A 20,243-nucleotide genomic window follows, 5' to 3' on the forward strand; every position below is an offset into this window, starting at 1 on the left:
AGATAATTAGTTAGCAAAATGTAAATTAAAAGGTCACATTAATTAAGATTAAATTCTGCTTTGTCAGATCAACCTTTCAATTTTAATGTATCCATCAGTCAGAAACTTTTAAAAATCTTTACAAAACCTACCTTCCTAGGCTAAAATATGATAAGAAAAATATGCAAAATATACTATAAGTAGGGAGGAAATGCAGGTTAATGCCCTGTTAAAGCAATAGTGTAACCAGAAATACGAAATTATGTGTCTCTTTAGAAGATGCCACACCTGACGTTATTCAGAAATTCCAGCTCTTTTTTTTTTTTGTGACTCAATCAGCTCAGCTCATCAATAATGGATCCTGGCTTTCCTGGACTTTCTGTCTAGAAGACATCAGTCTGCCAGTATTAGCAACACTTTCAGCACAACCACATTGAACACCACTGCTCCCCAAGATTGTATTCTCAGTTCAATAAAAACCCACTTGAATTGACTAATAGCCAACTCTTTCATCTCCTAAACAGCTGCTCTCCAGCTTTTTCCCTTCCAAAACCATGATGTTGGTCTTGGCCTAGCTGTCATCTAAATTGTTCAGTAAAATTTTAATTCACTTTTATAACTGACAGAAAACATTATACTTGATTACCTCCACCAACTTTGTTGAAGGAGGTTATGTTTTCACTTCCATTTGTTTGACTTTTCACAATGTAACTCAAAAAGTAGTGAACGGATTTTGATGAAATTTTGAGGAAAGGTGAAGAATGAGCCAAGGAACAATTTATTAGATTTTGATGCAAATTGAGATATGTATGTGGAACCAAGATGTTGGGTTTTTTTTGTCTTTTGTCTCAGGATGATGTTTTTGTTTACACACACAGTGGTGCTTGAAAGTTTGTGAACCCTTTAGAATTTTCTATATTTCTGCATAAATATGACCTAAAACATCATCAGATTTTCACACAAGTCCTAAAAGTAGATAAAGAGAACCCAGTGAAACAAATGAGACAAAAAGAACAGGGATCTATCAAAGTCTGAGCTTCACAACACATGTTTGTTAAAGTGTATCATGGCATGAACAAAGGAGATTTCTGAGGACCTCAGAAAAAGCGTTGTTGATGCTCATCAGGCTGGAAAAGGTTACAAAACCATCTCTAAAGAGTTTGGACTCCACCAAGCCACAGTCAGACAGATTGTGTACAAATGGAGGAAATTCAAGACCACTGTTACCTTCCCCAGGAGTAGTCGACCAACAAAGATCACTCCAAGAGCAAGGCGTGTAATAGTCAGCAAGGTCACAAAGGACCCCAGGGTAACTTCTAAGCAACTGAAGGCCTCTCTCACATTGGCTAATGTGAATGTTCATGAGTCCACCATCAGGAGAACACTGAACAACAATGGTGTGCATGGCAGGGTTGCAAGGAGAAAGCCACTGCTCTCCAAAAAGAACATTGCTGCTTGTTTGCAGTTTGCTAAAGATCACGTGGACAAGCCAGAAGGCTTATTCCAGCATAAGAACCTTCTCCCATCTGTGAAACATGGTGGTGGTAGTATCATGGTTTGGGCCTGTTTTGCTGCATCTGGGCCAGGACAGCTTGTCATTATTGATGGAACAATGAATTCTGAATTATACCAGTGAATTCTAAAGGAAAACGTCAGGCCATCTGTCCATGAACTGAATCTCAAGAGAACGTGGGTCATGCAGCAAGACAATGACCCTAAGCACATAAGTCGTTCTGCCAAAGAAAGGTTAAAGAAGAATAAAGTTAATGTTTTGGAATGGCCAAGTCAAAGTCCTGTCCTTAATCCAATAGAAATCTTGTGGAAGGACCTGAAGTGAGCAGTTCATGTGAGGAAACCCACCAACATCCCAGAGTTGAAGCTGTTCTGTACAGAGGAATGGGCTAAAATTCCTCCAAGCCAGTGTGCAGGACTGATCAACAGTTACTGGAAATGTTTATTTGCAGTTATTGCTGCACAAGAGGGTCACACCAAATACTGAAAGCAAAGGTTCACATACTTTTGCCACTCACAGATATGTAATATTGGATCATTTTCCTCAATAAATAAATGACCAAGTATAATATTTTTGTCTCATTTGTTTAACAGGGTTCTCTTTATCTGCTTTTTGGACGTGTGTGAAAATCTGATGATGTTTTAGGTCATATTTATGCAGAAATATAGAAAATTCTAAAGGTTTCACAAACTTTCAAGCACCACCATATATACACACCAGATACTCATACAAGTCCTAAAAGTCGATAAAGAAAACCCAGTTGAGCAAATGAGACAAAAATATTATACTTGGTCATTTATTTATTGAGGAAAATGATCCTCGATATAGGTTTTGATGAAATTTTGAGAAAAAGTGTGCCATGGGCCAAGGAAAAATTGATTGCATTTTGATGCAAATCTGAATATGTGGCTTGGTGGAGGTATGTACTTATACTGAGTGTCTTTCTAGTATTGTGTTTTGTTTTAAAATGTATTTTAACAACTGAAATACCAGTAAGGTGCTTACAGGCAGTCTGTTTAGGGAGGGGCTTCAGCCTGTTCCTAATTTGAATTTGTGTTTGTATATCAAAATAATTAGTTTTTCTTTTGTTTCAGACATGTAAAAGCTGTTTACCTTTACCTGACATGTTTCGACGGTGTAACTTCCGTCTTCATCAGAGGGTCACCCGGATGTTGGTGTGTGACGTGCCTTTATAATCAGCTGATGTTATGTTATGTTATAACATCAGCTGATTATAAAGGCACGTCACACACCAACATCCGGGTGACCCTCTGATGAAGACGGAAGTTACACCGTCGAAACATGTCAGGTAAAGGTAAAAAGCTTTTACATGTCTGAAACAAAAGAAAAACTAATTATTTTGATTTAAGAAGAAGACATAATGAACGTAATATATTTATTTGTGTTTGTATAATTTTTTACCCTTTAATTATTTTGACATCTATTATTAAAAGAGGTAAAAATTACAAATGTGATGGTGTAACAGGAAACTGTCCTGAAACTGTGCCAACACTCTTCTGTCCCTTTTAAGATTGCTCAGTTTAAACAGTACAATGTGTCTAGCACATAGTTAAGCTGCAGCCTTTTGATCATTTGATTTAACCCTAACACCAGTGGTATGACTTGTGTTTTGCATTTAAATATATTTTAATTAAATTCCCATTCTTTTTATTATAAACAAAGTGCAGCTTAGGCCCAATCTGCACTGCTGCAATTTAGTGGTTCAATGTACAACCCCAAATCAGAAAAAGTTGGGATGGTATGTTGAAATTGAAATTTAAAATGAAAACAATGATTTGTAAATAATCTTTTACCTGTACTGCATTGTACTGTTATTTTTTCAAAATAAACACATTACAATTTTGATTATTGCAACACATTTCAAATAAAGTTGGGATGGTAAAGCACTTACAACATGGGAGTGGTTTAAAGGGAAATGTTTAAATGTCTTGGAATGGCCTAATCAAAGTCTAGACCTCAATCCAATTGAGAATCTGTGGCATAACTTGAAGATTGCTGTACACCAATGCAACCCATCTAACTTGAAGGAGTTGGAGCAGTTTTGCCTTGAGGAATGGGCAAAAATCCCAGTGGCTAGATGTGCTAAGCTAATAGAGACATACCCCAAGAGACTTGCAGCTGTAATAGTATTAAAAGGTGGCTCTACAGAGTATTGACTTTGTGGGGGTGAATACATATGCACACTCCAGATTTCTGTTTTTTTCATCTTAATTATTGTTTTTGTCACAATACAAAAACAATGTGCACCTTTAAAGCTGTAGACATATTGTGTGAATCAAATGGTGCTAACTCCCAAAAATCCATTTTAATACCAGCTTGTAAAGCGACAAAACAGGACAAACACTAAGGGGGATGAATACTTTTGCAAGGCACTACACACCAGAGATGGGACCAAGTCACACATGTGCAAGTCTCAAGTAAGTCTCAAGTCTTAACCTTCAAGTCCCAAGTAAGTCCCAAGTCTTTTTTGTCTTGGGCAAGTCAAGTCAAGTCAAGTCAAGTCAAGTCACAGGCTATGTCAAGTCAAGTCAAGTCAAGTCCTATAATAAGTCAAGTCAAGTCCAAGTCAAGTCACCTTAAGTGTATTGGTGTAATTTTAGCAGCAGAATATGAATTTAATACATTGAAAAGGCAATACATAAGTAAATGTCAGTAAACATCCCTGGCACATTCAATAATTTTTATATTTTATTTATTTCTGATCAGTGATGGGAATAACAGCAGCCGCTACTAACACCTTTACTTGATCCAGTAACAGGCCATCTAATTAATTATTAGGGATGCACCGAAATGAAATTTTGGGGCCAAAGTCGAACACCGTGTCTAATGCCGTACACACTATGTTTAATGTAATTGTACACCCTGAAGTTTAAGAACAGCAAAGGAAGATGAAAAATTCAGGGAGCTGTCTGTCTCATTTTTCACAATAAAATAAAACTAAACAATATATAAATAAATACATATAAATAGTAAATGCAAAAATTAATGAAAAAAAACACCCCATTATGGTAGCCTACTCATGCAGAGAACTGGCATTCTGTTATGTGCGTAGTTAAAAGAGGGTAGGACGACACCTTGGGTTAACAGGGGCATGAGCTCCTCCAATCTCTAATCACGTCAGATGAGATGATTATTATTAATAAGATACACGTGGAGAAACCTGAAGTGACTTCGATGTATGTTTGCGCCAGTAAAAAAAACCCCCAAAGGATAGAGAAATGTGTTAGACATAATTTAGGTCTCAAAAAGAAGACCTGTTCGCCCGTGCAAAAGTGACATCATCTTACCCCATATGACAAGCTACAGAGGTGTGTGCAAAAGCGCTCTCTCGCTCTCTCCCTCTCCGAGGTTGCCTCAGCCTGTGCGGAGCGTGGACATACGACTTTGGCGCGGGAGTCTTGGTTCCCGCTATAATAGATTGTTATGAAAATAAATGTTAAATGAAATATACATCCCGCGCATTCCTTTCCACAGGAACTTTGCTCACAACGTTTCGGTCATGGCTAACACACTGTCCTCCTTACCACAAGTGCAACGTTTCGGGAACAATACGGAAAGGACAGTGCGCGGGATTCATCTTTCCTTGAACAATTACCCAGAGACTTTTTAAATTACCTCACTGGGAAATATCCAATGCACCTGTTCAGTTACAGAGTTGTGCTCTCTAAATTGTAGTCATTCAAACCATTGTTTTGGCGGCCTGGTAGCCTGATATACTAAATGTAAATTCATGGTTTGGATGACTGCACAATTTATTTTCGTAACACTGTGTTACAGCGGGAACCGAGACTCCCGCGCACAGTCAGCCTATTTTGCAGAGTTTAGTATTGCTGCTAGCCTGTATTCAAACAGCGAGTGGCATGCCGGGGAATCCAAATCGTGGCGCTTTTTTCAATAGTGCATGATAGGCAGTGGGACGGAGTTTTCTTTTCTTTTTTGATTGGGTAGTGTGACGAAAAAAATGTGCAGGTTGCTGCACTGCTATTTCAAACGGCTATGATAAACTCCCCTGCCTCTATGCCCTATGGAGAGTCTGGCTAATGTACACGAACACACTTACACGAATTTGTACTGCTCATGAACGTGTACATGTTCACAAGCTGACCATTAGCTTAACCCTGAAACAGAACAACAGGGTGGGAAGCTGCTTATGTTATTCAGAATCACGACTGTAAAGTGCACAATCAACTTACTACTACTGATATACAATATCATTAAACTTGACGTAACTACATTGCTTACCAGCATCCACATAAGAATTTCACAATAATAAACTGAATCCCTAGCTACATCTGCAACGGCTAAAATCCTCCTACCGCTCACTCTCGTGGCTAACATTGGCTAACGAGGAGTTTAGCTGCTATCACCAAATAACAACACATTAATAAACTTACTGGGCAGAATGAATCTTCAAATGCCGGACGAAATTGGAGGTCGTGGTCTGGCTGTCAGAAATCGTCACGTTGCAAATCTTGCACTGCGCCATTCGTCGGTTACTTTCTAGGCGGTAGCCCTTGAAGCCGAAAGTGATTACTCTTGGGATGGCTGACATGATCAAATCAAATCAAATCAAATCAAATCAAGTTTATTTGTATAGCGCTTTTAACAATAAACATTGTCGCAAAGCAGCTTTACAGAATTTGAACGACTTAAAACATGAGCTAATTTTATCCCTAATCTATCCCCAATGAGCAAGCCTGTGGCGACGGTGGCAAGGAAAAACTCCCTCAGACGACATGAGGAAGAAACCTCGAGAGGAACCAGACTCAAAAGGGAACCCATCCTCATTTGGGCAACAACAGACAGCCTGACTATAATATTAACAGTTTTAACAGGTATAACCCTCAACTGTCCTCATGGGGCCATCCTTCACAGGAACGGTGCGATAAAACTCCGACCAGACACAGGGCACCAGGATGGATCAAGCAGGTCCGAGGGGCAGAAGAGGCCAGCATCTCAATCCCAGGATCAACATGTAACTCAGAGGGACAGATTGGGGGGGGGGGAGAGAAAAAGAAAACACAGGTTGTTAGGTATGCCCTAAAAATGACAAGTATTAAATCTGTGTGGTAGGCTCGCAGAGACGAGAGTCTTTACATCAGGCATAACACACAACAATGGCATGTTAATATGGTAAAAAATATCATGACCTGCTCTGGCTGGATGCTTGATTGGGTGATGGGAGCACACTCCTCAGCAATGATGAGATGCAGATGGGACCCTTAGGGCTGGCCAAGACAATTCAGTTACATTTCACCGGGTCTGGGACATGCGACAGAAGTCTGACGGCCGATTCCCTGCAGGCTACGATAGCCAGTCGAGGTCTCCACCCGCTCCACCAAAAGATTTCCTGTTGACTCCATGTAACTCAGAGGGACAGATTTGGGGTGGGGGGGAGGGAAAGAAAACACAGGTTGTTAGCTATGCCCAATGTCACCTGAATAAGTAGGAGCAGTATACATATTGCACCGAGTACAAGCAGGGACTCCGGCAACTAACTATGACAGCATAACTAAAAGGAGAGAGCCAGAAGGTAACGCAGGCATGAGGGAGCCCCGGGACATAAAGCAGCCAGCCACTACACCGTCAACAAACTCGAGTGAGCAAGCGAGTGGGGACTGACAGCATCCATACATCCCAGTTTACCAAAACACTCTATGTCTGAGGACCCTCCAGATCTACTCCTTTACCTCATAAACACCATTAACAAAAGGCTTGACTAAACAGATATGTTTTCAGCCTAGACTTAAATGCTGAGACTGTGTCTGATTCCCGAACATTACTCCTCTAAAAATGAAAATGGTCAGAGACAAAAAATTAGCACCCTGGTATAATGATGACACTCGCACATTAAAACAGACCACTCGAAAATTGGAACGTAAATGGCGTCAAACAAAATTGGTAGTGTTCAAATTAGCTTGGAACGAGAGCTTCCTGAAGTATAGAAAAGCTCTTAGTGCTGCGAGATCAACATATTTCTCCTCCCTAATAGAAGATAACAAAAATAATCCTACATACTTATTTAATACTGTAGCAAAATTAACCAGGAATAAGTCCACTATCAACACATGCACACCTGCAGTATGTAGTAGCAACGACTTAATGAATTTTTTTAATGACAAAATTGAGAATATCCGACAAAAAATTCAAACTACTAATTTAAGGTTAGACAATGAAAGTGACCTTGTAGTTAACAATATAACTGTATCAGATCATCAGTTAGAATGTTTTACTCCCCTAAAAGAAACTGAATTACTTTCATTAATCTCTACATCAAAAGCCTCAACTTGTGTACTAGATCCCTTACCGACACATCTATTCAAACAGATAATGCCTGGAGTAATTGAACCGCTTCTAAAAATAATAAATTCTTCTCTTATGATTGGCTATGTACCCAAATCCTTTAAACTAGCAGTTATCAAACCCCTGATTAAAAAACCTGACCTTGATCCCTGTCAGCTGTCCAATTATCGGCCAATATCAAACCTCCCCTTTATCTCTAAGATCCTTGAAAAAGCTGAGGCACAGCAGTTATGCTCATATTTACATAGGAATAACATCCATGAAATGTATCAGTCAGGATTTAGACCTCATCATAGCACAGAGACAGCACTGGTTAAAGTAGTAAACGACCTACTGTTGGCATCAGATCAGGGCTGTGTCTCACTACTTGTGTTGCTTGACCTTAGTGCAGCATTTGATACCATTGATCATTCCATTCTTCTGGATAGACTAGAAAATGTTGTGGGAGTTAAGGGAATGGCCCTCTCCTGGCTCAGGTCTTATCTAACTGATCGTTATCAGTATGTTGATATAAATGGTGATATTTCTAGACGTACCAAGGTAAAGTTTGGTGTTCCACAAGGTTCTGTCTTCGGTCCACTGCTTTTTCTCTATATATGTTACCTCTGGGCGATATTATTCATAAACATTGTATTAGTTTCCACTGTTATGCTGATGACACACAGTTGTATGTCTCTGCAAAACCTGATGAGAGACACCAGCTTAATAGAATTGAGGAATGTGTTAAGGACATTAGACACTGGATGCTTATTAATTTCCTTTTGCTTAACTCTGACAAGACTGAAGTACTTGCACTAGGACCACATACAGCTAGAAGTAAGTTTTCTGATTACACAGTAACTCTGGATGGCCTTTCTGTTTCTTCACATGCAGCAGTAAAAGACCTCAGAGTGATTACTGACCCCAGTCTTTCATTCGAAACTCACATTGATAACATCACCCAGATAGCTTTCTTTCATCTCAGAAATATTGCAAAGATAAGAAATTTAATGTCATTGCATGATGCAGAAAAACTAGTCCATGCTTTCGTTACCTCCAGGTTGTATTATTGTAATGCCTTACTGTCTGGATGTTCCAATAAGTGCATAAACAAGCTCCAGTTAGTTCAAAATGCAGCAGCAAGAGTCCTTACTAGAACTAGAAAATATGACCACATCACGCCTGTCTTATCCACACTGCATTGGCTCCCAATCAAATTTCGTATTGATTATAAAATACTACTGTTGACCTTTAAAGCACTAAATGGTCTCGCACCACAGTACCTGAGTGAACTTCTGCTCCTCTATGACCCACCACGCCTACTTAGATCAAAAGGTGCAGGCTATCTGCTGGTACCTCGTATAGTGAAGGCTACATCAGGGGGCAGAGCCTTTTCTTACAAAGCCCCACAGTTATGGAACAGCCTTCCAAGTAATGTTCGGGAATCAGACACAGTCTCAGCATTTAAGTCTAGGCTGAAAACATATCTGTTTAGTCAAGCCTTTTGTTAATGGTGTTTATGAGGTAAAGGTGTAGATCTAGAGGGTCCTCAGACATAGTGTTTTGGTAAACTGGGATGTATGGATGCTGTCAGTCCCCACTTGCTTGCTCACTCGAGTTTGTTGACGGTGTAGTGGCTGGCTGCTTTATGTCCCGAGGCTCCCTCATGCCTGTGTTACCTTCTGGCTCTCCCCTTTTTGTTATGCTGTCATAGTTAGTTGCTGGAGTCTCTGCTTGTACTCAGTGCAATATGTATACTGTTCCTACTTATTCAGGTGACATTGGGCATACCTAACCACCTGCGTTTTCTTCCCCCCCCCAAATCTGTCCTGCTGAGTTACATGGAGTCAACAGGAAATCTTTTGGTGGAGAGGGTGGAGACCTCGACTGGCTATCATAGCCTGCAGGGAATCGGCCATCAGACATTATGTCGCATGTCCCAGACCTGGTGAAATGTAACTGAATTGTCTTGGCCAGCCCAATCTGTCCCTCTGAGTTACATGTTGATCCTGGGATTGAGATGCTGGCCTCTTCTGCCCCTCGGACCTGCTTGATCCATCCTGGTGCCCTGTGTCTGGTCGGAGATTTATCGCACCGCTCCTGTGAAGGACGGCCCCATGAGGACAGTTGAGGGTTATACCTGTTAAAACTGTTAATATTATAGTCAGGCTGTCTGTTGTTGCGCAAATGAGGATGGGTTCCCTTTTGAGTCTGGTTCCTCTTGAGGTTTCTTCCTCATGTCGTCTGAGGGAGTTTTTCCTTGCCACCGTCGCCACAGGCTTGCTCATTGGGGATAGATTAGGGATAAAATTAGCTCATGTTTTAAGTCGTTCAAATTCTGTAAAGCTGCTTTGCGACAATGTTTATTGTTAAAAGCGCTATACAAATAAACTTGATTTGATTTGATTTGATACTTGGAAGGCTGTTCCATAACTGTGGGGCTTTGTAAGAAAAGGCTCTGCCCCCTGATGTAGCCTTCACTATACGAGGTACCAGCAGATAGCCTGCACCTTTTGATCTAAGTAGGCGTGGCGGGTCATAGAGGAGCAGAAGTTCACTCAGGTACTGTGGTGCGAGACCATTTAGTGCTTTAAAGTTCAATAGTAGTATTTTATAATCAATACGAAATTTGATTGGGAGCCAATGCAGTGTGGATAAGACAGGCGTGATGTGGTCATATTTTCTAGTTCTAGTAAGGACTCTTGCTGCTGCATTTTGAACTAACTGCAGCTTGTTTATGCACTTATTGGAACATCCAGACAGTAAGGCATTACAATAATCCAACCTGGAGGTAACGAAAGCATGGACTAGTTTTTCTGCATCATGCAATGACATTAAATTTTTGCAATATTTCTGAGATGAAAGCTATCTGGGTGATGTTATCAATGTGAGTTTCGAATGAAAGACTGGGGTCAATAATCACTCCGAGGTCTTTTACTGCTGCACGTGAAGAAACAGAAAGGCCATCCAGAGTCACTGTGTAATCAGAAAACTTACTTCTAGCTGTATGTGGTCCTAGTACAAGTACTTCAGTCTTGTCAGAGTTTAGTAGAAGGAAATTAATAAGCATCCAGTGTCTAATGTCCTTAACACATTCCTCAATTCTATAAAGCTGGTGTCTCTCATCAGGTTTTGCAGAGACATACAACTGTGTGTCATCAGCATAACAGTGGAAACTAATACAATGTTTATGAATAATATCACCCAGAGGTAATATATATAGAGAAAAAAGCAGTGGACCCAAGACAGAACCTTGTGGAACACCAAACTTTACCTCAGTACGTCTAGAAATATCACCATTTATATCAACATACTGATAACGATCAGTTAAATATGAGCTGAGCCAGGAGAGGGCCGTTCCCTTAACTCCCACAACATTTTCTAGTCTATCCAGAAGAATGGAATGATCAATGGTATCAAATGCTGCACTAAGGTCAATCAGCACAAGTAGCAAGATACAACCCTGATCAGATGCCAACAGTAGGTCGTTTACTACTTTAACCAGTGCTGTCTCTGTGCTATGATGAGGTCTAAATCCTGACTGATACATTTCATGGATGTTATTCCTATGTAAATATGAGCATAACTGTTGTGCCACAACTTTTTCAAGGATCTTGGAGATAAAGGGGAGGTTTGATATTGGCCGATAATTGGACAGCTGACAGGGATCAAGGTCAGGTTTTTTAATCAGGGGTTTGATAACTGCTAGTTTAAAGGATTTGGGTACATAGCCAATCGTAAGAGAAGAATTTATTATTTTTAGAAGCGGTTCAATTACTTCAGGTATTATCTGTTTGAATAGACGTGTAAGTAAGGGATCTAGTACGCAAGTTGAGCCTTTTGATGCAGAGATTAATGAAAGTAATTCAGTTTCCTTAAGGGGAGTAAAACATTCTAACTGATGATCTGATACAGTTATATAGTTAACTACAAGGTCACTTTCATTGTCTGACCTTAAAATTGGTAGTTTGAATTTTTTGTCGGATATTCTCAATTTTGTCATTAAAAAAATTCATTAAGTCGTTGCTACTACATACTGCAGGTGTGCATGTGTCTATAGTGGTCTTATTCCTGGTTAATTTTGCTACAGTATTAAATAGGAATCTAGGATTATTTTTGTTATCTTCTATTAGGGAGGAGAGATATGTTGATCTCGCAGCACTAAGAGCTTTTCTATACTTCAGGAAGCTCTCGTTCCACGCTAATTTGAACACTACCAATTTTGTTTGACACCATTTACATTCCAATTTTCGAGTGGTCTGTTTTAATGTGCGAGTGTCATCATTATACCAGGGTGCTAATTTTTTGTCTCTGACCATTTTCCTTTTTAGAGGAGCTACATTATCTAAGGTATGGCGGAATGTTGACTCCAAGCATTCAGTTGCCTGATCAAGTTCTGCAGGGGCTGACAGTGACCCAGTCAGAGTTGATAACTCTGGGAGATCATTTATAAAGCTCTGTGCAGTAGTTGACGTGAATGTACGTTTAATACAATAGCGTGGTGAGGTGCATATATTATTACTCAGACATAGTTTGAATGAGATGAGATAATGATCTGAGATAACTTCAGACTGTGGAAGTATGACTATATTGTCTACATTTAATCTGAATGTTAGTATTAGATCAAGGGTGTGTCCACCATTATGGGTCAGTCCTATGATATTCTGATTAATCCCTACTGAATCTAAGATGGACACAAACGCTGTTTTTAAAGGGTCTTCTGGGTTATCGAAGTGAATATTAAAATCTCCGACAACTAAAGCTTTGTCTAAGGAAATAACCAGATCTGAGATAAAATCTGCAAATTCAGAAAGAAACTCAGAATATGGCCCCGGGGGCCTGTAGATAATAAGCAATGGAATTAACTGGGTAGACTTATTTTTCGAGGCTACATACATTATATGAGTATGAAGAACTTCAAATGTATTAAATTTATTACCAGGTTTTTGTGTTACACCTAGATAATCATTATAAATAACCGCAACACCTCCTCCTCTGCCAGTTTGACGAGTCTGGTGTATATAACTGTATCCAGGAGGACTCGCTTCATTTAATGCTATATATTCATTTGGCTTAATCCATGTTTCAGTTAAACAAAGTACATTAAACTCCTGATCAGTAATGTGTTCATTAACCATTAGCGCTTTAGATGTAAGAGATCTAATATTTAATAGCCCCACCTTTAGATCAAAGGTGCTGGCAGCAGCTGTACAGTCAGTATGATCTAATTTTATATTGATTAGGTTACTGGAACAAACTCTCTGAAAATTTCTACCTTTTTGTTGGTGAATGCCTTGGTGTTCTTCCCGAGGAGCTGGCCGAGGTGTCTCGGGAAAGGGAAGTTTGGGCTTTCATGCTCAGACTGCTGCCTCTGTGACCCGGCCCCAGATAAGTGGATGAAGATGAGACGAGACGAGTCTTTTGTGGTATGTCTCTACCAGCTTTGCACATCTAGATACTGAAATTTTTGCCCATTCTTCTTTGCAAAATAGCTCAAGCTCAGCCAGATTGGATGGAGAGCATCTGTGAACAGCAATTTTCAAGTCTTGCCACAGATGCTCAATGGAATTTAGGTCTGGACTTTGACTGGGCCATTCTAACACATGAATATTCTTTGATCTAAACCATTCTATTGTAGCTCTGGCTGTATGTTTAGGGTCATTGTCTTGCTGGAAGGTGAATCTCCTTCCCAGTCTCATGTCTTTTGCAGCCTCCAACAGGTTTTCTTCCAGGATTGCCCTGTATTTAGCTCCATCCATCTTCCTATCAACTCTGACCAGCTTCCCTGTCCCTGCTGAAGAAAAGCATCCCCATAGCATGATGCTGCCACCACCATGTTTCACAGTGGGGATGGTGTGTGCAGGGTGATGAGCGGTGTTAGTTTTCCGCCACACATAGCGCTTTGCATTTAGGCCAAAAAGTTCAACTTTGGTCTCATCTGACCAAAGCACCTTCTTCCACATGTTTGCTGTGTCCCCTACATGGCTTCTGGCAAATTGCAAAGGGACTTCTTATGCCTGTCTTTCAACAATGGCTTTCTTCTTGCCACTCTTCCAAAAAGGCCAGATTTGTGGAGTGTACGACTTATAGTTGTCCTGTGCACAGATTCTCCCACCTGAGCTGTGGATTTCTGCAGCTCCTCCAGAGTGATCATGGGCCTCTTGGCTGCTTCTCTGACCAGTGCTCTCCTTGCTTGCTCTGTCAGTTTAGGTAGACGGCCATGTCTTGGTAGGTTTGCAGTTGTGCCATACTTTTTCTATTTTTGAATGATGGATTGAACAGTGCTTCTTGAGATGTTCAGAGCTTGGGATATTTTTTATAACCTAACCCTGCTTTAAACTTCTCCAGAACTTTATCCCTGACCTGTCTGGTGAGTTCTTTGGTCTTCATGATGCTGTTTGTTCTTCAGTGTTCTCTAACAAACCACTGAGGCCTTCACAGAACAAGTGTATTTATGCTGAGAGTAAATTACACACAGTAGGACTCTATTAACTAATTAGATAACTTCTGAAGGCAATTGATTGCACTGGGTTGTATTTAGAGGTATCAGAGTACAGGGGGCTGAATACTAATGCACACCACATTTTTCTGATTTTTATTTGTTTAAAATTTTGAAGACCATTTATCATTTTTGTTTCACTTCACAATTATGTGCTACTCTGTGTTGGTCTATCACATAAAATCTCAATAAAAAACTTTTAAGTTTGTGGTTGTAAGGTGGAAAAATGTGAAAAAGTTCAAGGGGTATGAATACTTTTTCAAGGCACTGTATTGCAGAGGAGGCAACTCAAGACCATGCTGAATGGAGAGCTGAAGACTGCTAGTCATACATACGTCTGATGTGTCAACTGACTCAAAACGGATAGTGAGTGAGTGAGTGAGTGAGTGAGTGAGTGAGTGAGTATAGGTTGTGACTCATATCAATTATGAAAATACATCTATTTAAGCAATATTGTTTAATGGACAAAATAACAAATATGCCTGCTTTCAGTTATAATCGTCTTATAGAGTTGCAGTGCTGCTGATTCTGAGTTTCTCTCCCTTGAGCAGCTATTTCCACAGAATATCACAACTATGCCCTGTTTCAATTACAGTGACTCACGGAAACACTTTGGTTTAAGATCATGTCCCTAAAGACATTGTTAAGTACTTGCCAAACATACAAAAGTCTCTGAAGCAGCTGGGATTTTGTCGTGCTACCAGATAAGCCTTCTCCATTGTCATTGCTTTTGCAGTGTATTTTGTTGTTGTTATTTTTGCAGAAATAAAAAAAATCAAAGAAGTGCCTCTTTGGCAAATAATATAAAAAAACCTTGCTAAAACTAACTACACATTTAATAACAAATATGGTAGTTACAGTTTAAAGAAAAACATATAGGTTGTGGAATGACTTCACTAAATTGCTCCTACATGAATGAGTGTGTGAATTTGTATGTGCATGAGGTCCTGCAACAGATTGGAATCCCATCCATGGTGAATTCTCCAGTCTTGCTCCCTGTGTTTCCCGGAAACTCTCAGTGACCCTGACAATGATAAAGCAGTAACTAAAAATGAATGAATGAATGAATGAATGAATGAATGAATGATAAAAAGTAATATTAAAAAAAGATTAACAGTTGGTGTTCTGGTGTCATGTTGTGTTGTGTCTAAACAGAAAACACATTTTGCCCTGTTAATTGTAGAGTTTTAGTCTAAGACATTTATATTATTAATTTATGTAGATTGGTAGCTATTAAAAGTGCTCAACCATGCAGTGTTTAAATTGTAAAGACTCTGGGAATGAAGAAAGGATATCTCGTGTTTGTACTCCAGGACTCATCTGGACCTCCTCTAATCTCATCTTACATAAGAGCATGGAGGAGTCTGGCATTCACTACAATCTCATCCATGGGACTGAAGGGGCTACGTGATATATTATGCATAACTAAGCTGGGGAATATATAGAGTATATACCAACATGTACTGTATTCACTGGCTTTTGTAGCTATCCCCTATAGCATGTTTATTATACAGTGTAAATGACATTGCCTTATATGGTATACCACCAAGTCATGAGCTCTGCTCTTACAAATAAAAGTGTAAAGACCTAACTGGAGCAGTTGTACTGACGCTGTTTGGTGGAACATACTGTGGTAATTAAGTGCACTCAGCTGAAGTTGTTTTAATAAGCTTTAAACAAACTAGAGGAATGGATGTGCATCGAGATGGACAGTGCTTGTAACTACAGCATTTGTGGACAGATCAGAAGTCAGTACATAACATATACAACCAGTGTTGTATCAGCTAAAACACACACACACACACACACACACACACACACACACACACACACACACACACTTTCATACATTCTCTCAGTTCCCCCTACTCATCCATTCTTTCAAACAATTCTAATTACAAAGCACACAGATAGAATAACTTTCATGTGTTTTTAATCCTCCCTTTTCTTTCCTTATACCTTCAATCAGACTGTGTGTGGTAAAATACATGTAATGTGCAGACCAGAGCCATTGTTTACAATGTTGTTTTGTCTCAACAGCTGTGTGGCTGTGGTTGTCAAGACCGTTACGATGTGTGGTCAGATAATGGCTGTGGTTAGGTTTTTTGTTCCCTGTGGGGTTGATATTCCCTTATGACTGTGACTTTGAGTGCTATTTGACTTTTCTTTATGCCTTTTAATATTATACATCAAGAAAGCAGCCAGAACTGTTTTTACCCGACACCGCAATACAAAAACCACTGGGCTGGAATTCAAACCTCAGCCTTCCATTCATCACAATTCAGTCTGTACGCTTTCACCAAAGAGAAGATTTTGCCAAGCATGTTCAGATAACAGAATATCTGATGAATGTATTGCCACATGTTCTGCTGCCTGCTGAGGAGCTGATGATACTTTCTACTGTTCAGGTTCCTTAATAGTTAAAAGAGAAGAAAAAGCATTAAGCTCAGACTGTAGATGGAGCACCGCCAGGATTGGTAGCCTGCAGTGTATTTATGCTTTTTCCTCTGTATTGGCAAAGGGGATGACTTTGCTTCAAAAGGAGTGAGAGAGAGAGAGAGAGAGAGAGAGAGAGAGAGAGAGAGAGAGAGAGAGAGAGAGATGGGGGGGACTATGTCTGTTCTGTCTTTAAGCTCTGGATGACTCATAGCCAAGGTATGACTATACTTTCCCCATCCTTGCTTCAGACTAAAATCCCTCCCAGAATAATGACCAACTTTATATTTCCACACATGCATGAAGTATAGCCATTGGTGAAAAATATTTGCTGAACGCTGCTCAGTCTTTCTACTGTTTAACAGAATAAATATAAACTAAAACACTAAGAAGAATAACATACTTATAGTACAAAAATCCAGTGAGCTACTAAATTCATCTCTTTACTGAATGCTAATCTACCATTGCATCATAAAAGACTGGCTATCATACTGTATATAGTGGCTTGAAAAAGTATTCAAACCTTCTGCAACTGATCAGAGTTATCGACAGCAAACTCATATTCTGTTACAGTGAATTTTCAAAATAAAATGAATTATTCGTCAGCAAATATTTCAAAGAAAATCAAAATATGAAAAATGCTGCTTGCAGAAATATTTTTTAGTTTTCAAGTGTCTGGAGCCCCCAATTCATAACTTAGGAATAGGGAGTAAAATACACTGTCCTGCCAAAAAAAAGTCACGCAATTTAATCTTTGGTTGGACCGCCTTTAACTTTGATTACAGCATACATTTGCCGTGCCATTGTTTAGATAAACTTATGCAAAGTCACAACATTTATTTCAGTCCAGAGTTGTATTAATTTTTCACCGAGATCTTGTGTTGAGGATGGGAGAGTCAAACCGCTGTGTAAAGTCTTCTCCAGCACATCCCAAAGATTCTCAATGGGGTTAAGGTCGGGATGCTGCGGTAGGACTCTTATTTGTGAAAATGATTCCTCATGCTTCCTGAACCACTCTTTCACAGTGTGAGCCCTCATTTTATGCCTGTGCCATCAGGGAAGAAAAAATCCATTGATGTGTGTAAATGTCCCTGAGAGTAGGTGGAACGCTGAAGCACAGGCAGGCGCATAGTGGTGGTAAATTTCCCATTTTTATTTATGACTAGCTTTTCAGCCACAATTAATGGTGTGTCACACACTGCACACACAAACGAATGCTCTGTTTGGGAGAGCTCCCTCCTCTCAGCTCTCTCCCTCCTTATCAGCCCTCATCCATCACTGCAAAACACACTCACACACACACAACATCAATTAACCACATGTGTGATCATTTTGCCACTCACCTTCCCTGGCCTTGCCCTCCATTCACAAACTGGTGTTTGACCATGCCCCTGCTGCCACATGCCCCCACCGCCCGACTGAGACCGGTGAACCATCTGGCCTGCAGCTGACTCCCCTCCTGATGGGAAAGGTGGTCTGCCACCACCATTTGTGCCCCTACCCTGTGGATCACCTTGAATTTGAAGGGCTGGATGGCTTGAAACCATTGGGTGATCCGCGCATTGGCATCTTTCATGTGCTGGAGCCACTGGAGCGGGGTGTGATCCAAGCAGAGGATGAAAGGGTGCCCCAGCAGGGAGTATTGGAGGGTGAGGACTGCCCATTTGATGGCCAAACACTCTTTTTCGATGGTACTGTACTTCATTTCTAGCACCAAGAGCTTGCGACTTATGTACAACACCGGGTGCTCCTCCCCCTCCATGATCTGGGAAAGAAGAGCACCCTGTCCGATGCATCTGTCTGTAAAATAAAGGGCAGAGAGAACTCAGGGGAGTGTAGTGTCTCCCCCATACACAGTGCAGCCTTTACTTTGGTGAGAGCCTGTTGGCACTGCTCTGTCCACCAGACCCGATCTGGTGCCCCCTTTTTAATGAGACCAGACAGCAATTGTCACCAATCAGTGATGACTGAATAGTTGGGTACAAACCTACAACCCCAATTCCAAAAAAGTTGGGACAAAGTACAAATTGTAAATAAAAATGGAATGCAATGATGTGGAAGTTTCAACATTCCATATTTTATTCAGAATAGAACATAAATGACATATCAAATGTTTAAAATGAGAAAATGTATAATTTAAAGAGAAAAATTAGGTGATTTTAAATTTCATGACAACAACACATCTCAAAAAAGTTGGGACAAGGCCATGTTTACCACTGTGAGACATCCCCTTTTCTCTTTACAACAGTCTGTAAATGTCTGGGGACTGAGGAGACAAGTTGCTCAAGTTTAGGGATAGGAATGTTAACCCATTCTTGTCTAATGCAGGATTCTAGTTGCTCAACTGTCTTAGGTCTTTTTGTCGTATCTTCCGTTTTATGATGCGCCAAATGTTTTCTATGGGTGAAAGATCTGGACTGCAGGCTGGCCAGTTCAGTACCCGGACCCTTCTACACAGCCATGATGCTGTAATTGATGCAGTATGTGGTTTGGCATCGTCATGTTGGAAAATGCAAGGTCTTCCCTGAAAGAGACGTCGTCTGGATGGGAGCAAATGTTACTCTAGAACCTGGATATACCTTTCAGCATTGATGGTGTCTTTCCAGATGTGTAAGCTGCCCATGCCACACGCACTAATGCAACCCCATACCATCAGAGATGCAGGCTTCTGAACTGAGCGCTGATAACAACTCGGGTCGTCCTTCTCCTCTTTAGTCCGAATGACACGGCGTCCCTGATTTCCATAAAGAACTTCACATTTTGATTCGTCTGACCACAGAACAGTTTTCCACTTTGCCACAGTCCATTTTAAATGAGCCTTGGCCCAGAGAAGACGTCTGCGCTTCTGGATCATGTTTAGATACGGCTTCTTCTTTGAACTGTAGAGTTTTAGCTGGCAACGGCGGATGGCACGGTGAATTGTATTCACAGGTAATGTTCTCTGGAAATATTCCTGAGTCCATTTTGTGATTTCCAATACAGAAGCATGCCTGTATGTGATGCAGTGCCGTCTAAGGGCCTCTGCATGCTCTTGCGACAAGGCTTTCGCAGATAGCTTTTCGCAGACAGTTGTAATTTATCGTTGAGCGGGGAGTAATAGGCGTGCGCGATGTTATTCACCGCCACAATGCAAGGGGGCGCGAAGTCGCGAAATCGCTAGGAGTAGTTGGTGGGTGTGGTTAGTGGAGTGTTTATCCTCCGGTTACTTATAATGACTAGAACTGGAGTCGCATAGATGTACGTACTTCCTCACTTCCTCGATCAACCGCTCTTCGTGCTGCTCCATCTTCGCTCGTGTTTTTAAAAATGGCGGTTGTGAAAACAAACCAAACCGGGAAAGTAGGGAAGTGGAAGTGCGTGTACAGCGGATGTAGAGTGGACCAATCAGAGCCCTCTTGTCTGCGACGCTGTCTGCGAGGCTTCTGCAGTGGTCACAATTTTTGGGAGGTGCGCCCAGAGCATCTGCGAAGGTGGGGGGGCTATGCAGACGCCATCTGCGATGCCATCTGCGAC

This window comes from Neoarius graeffei, chromosome 15 (assembly GCF_027579695.1).
Source record: "Neoarius graeffei isolate fNeoGra1 chromosome 15, fNeoGra1.pri, whole genome shotgun sequence".
NCBI lineage: Eukaryota > Metazoa > Chordata > Actinopteri > Siluriformes > Ariidae > Neoarius > Neoarius graeffei.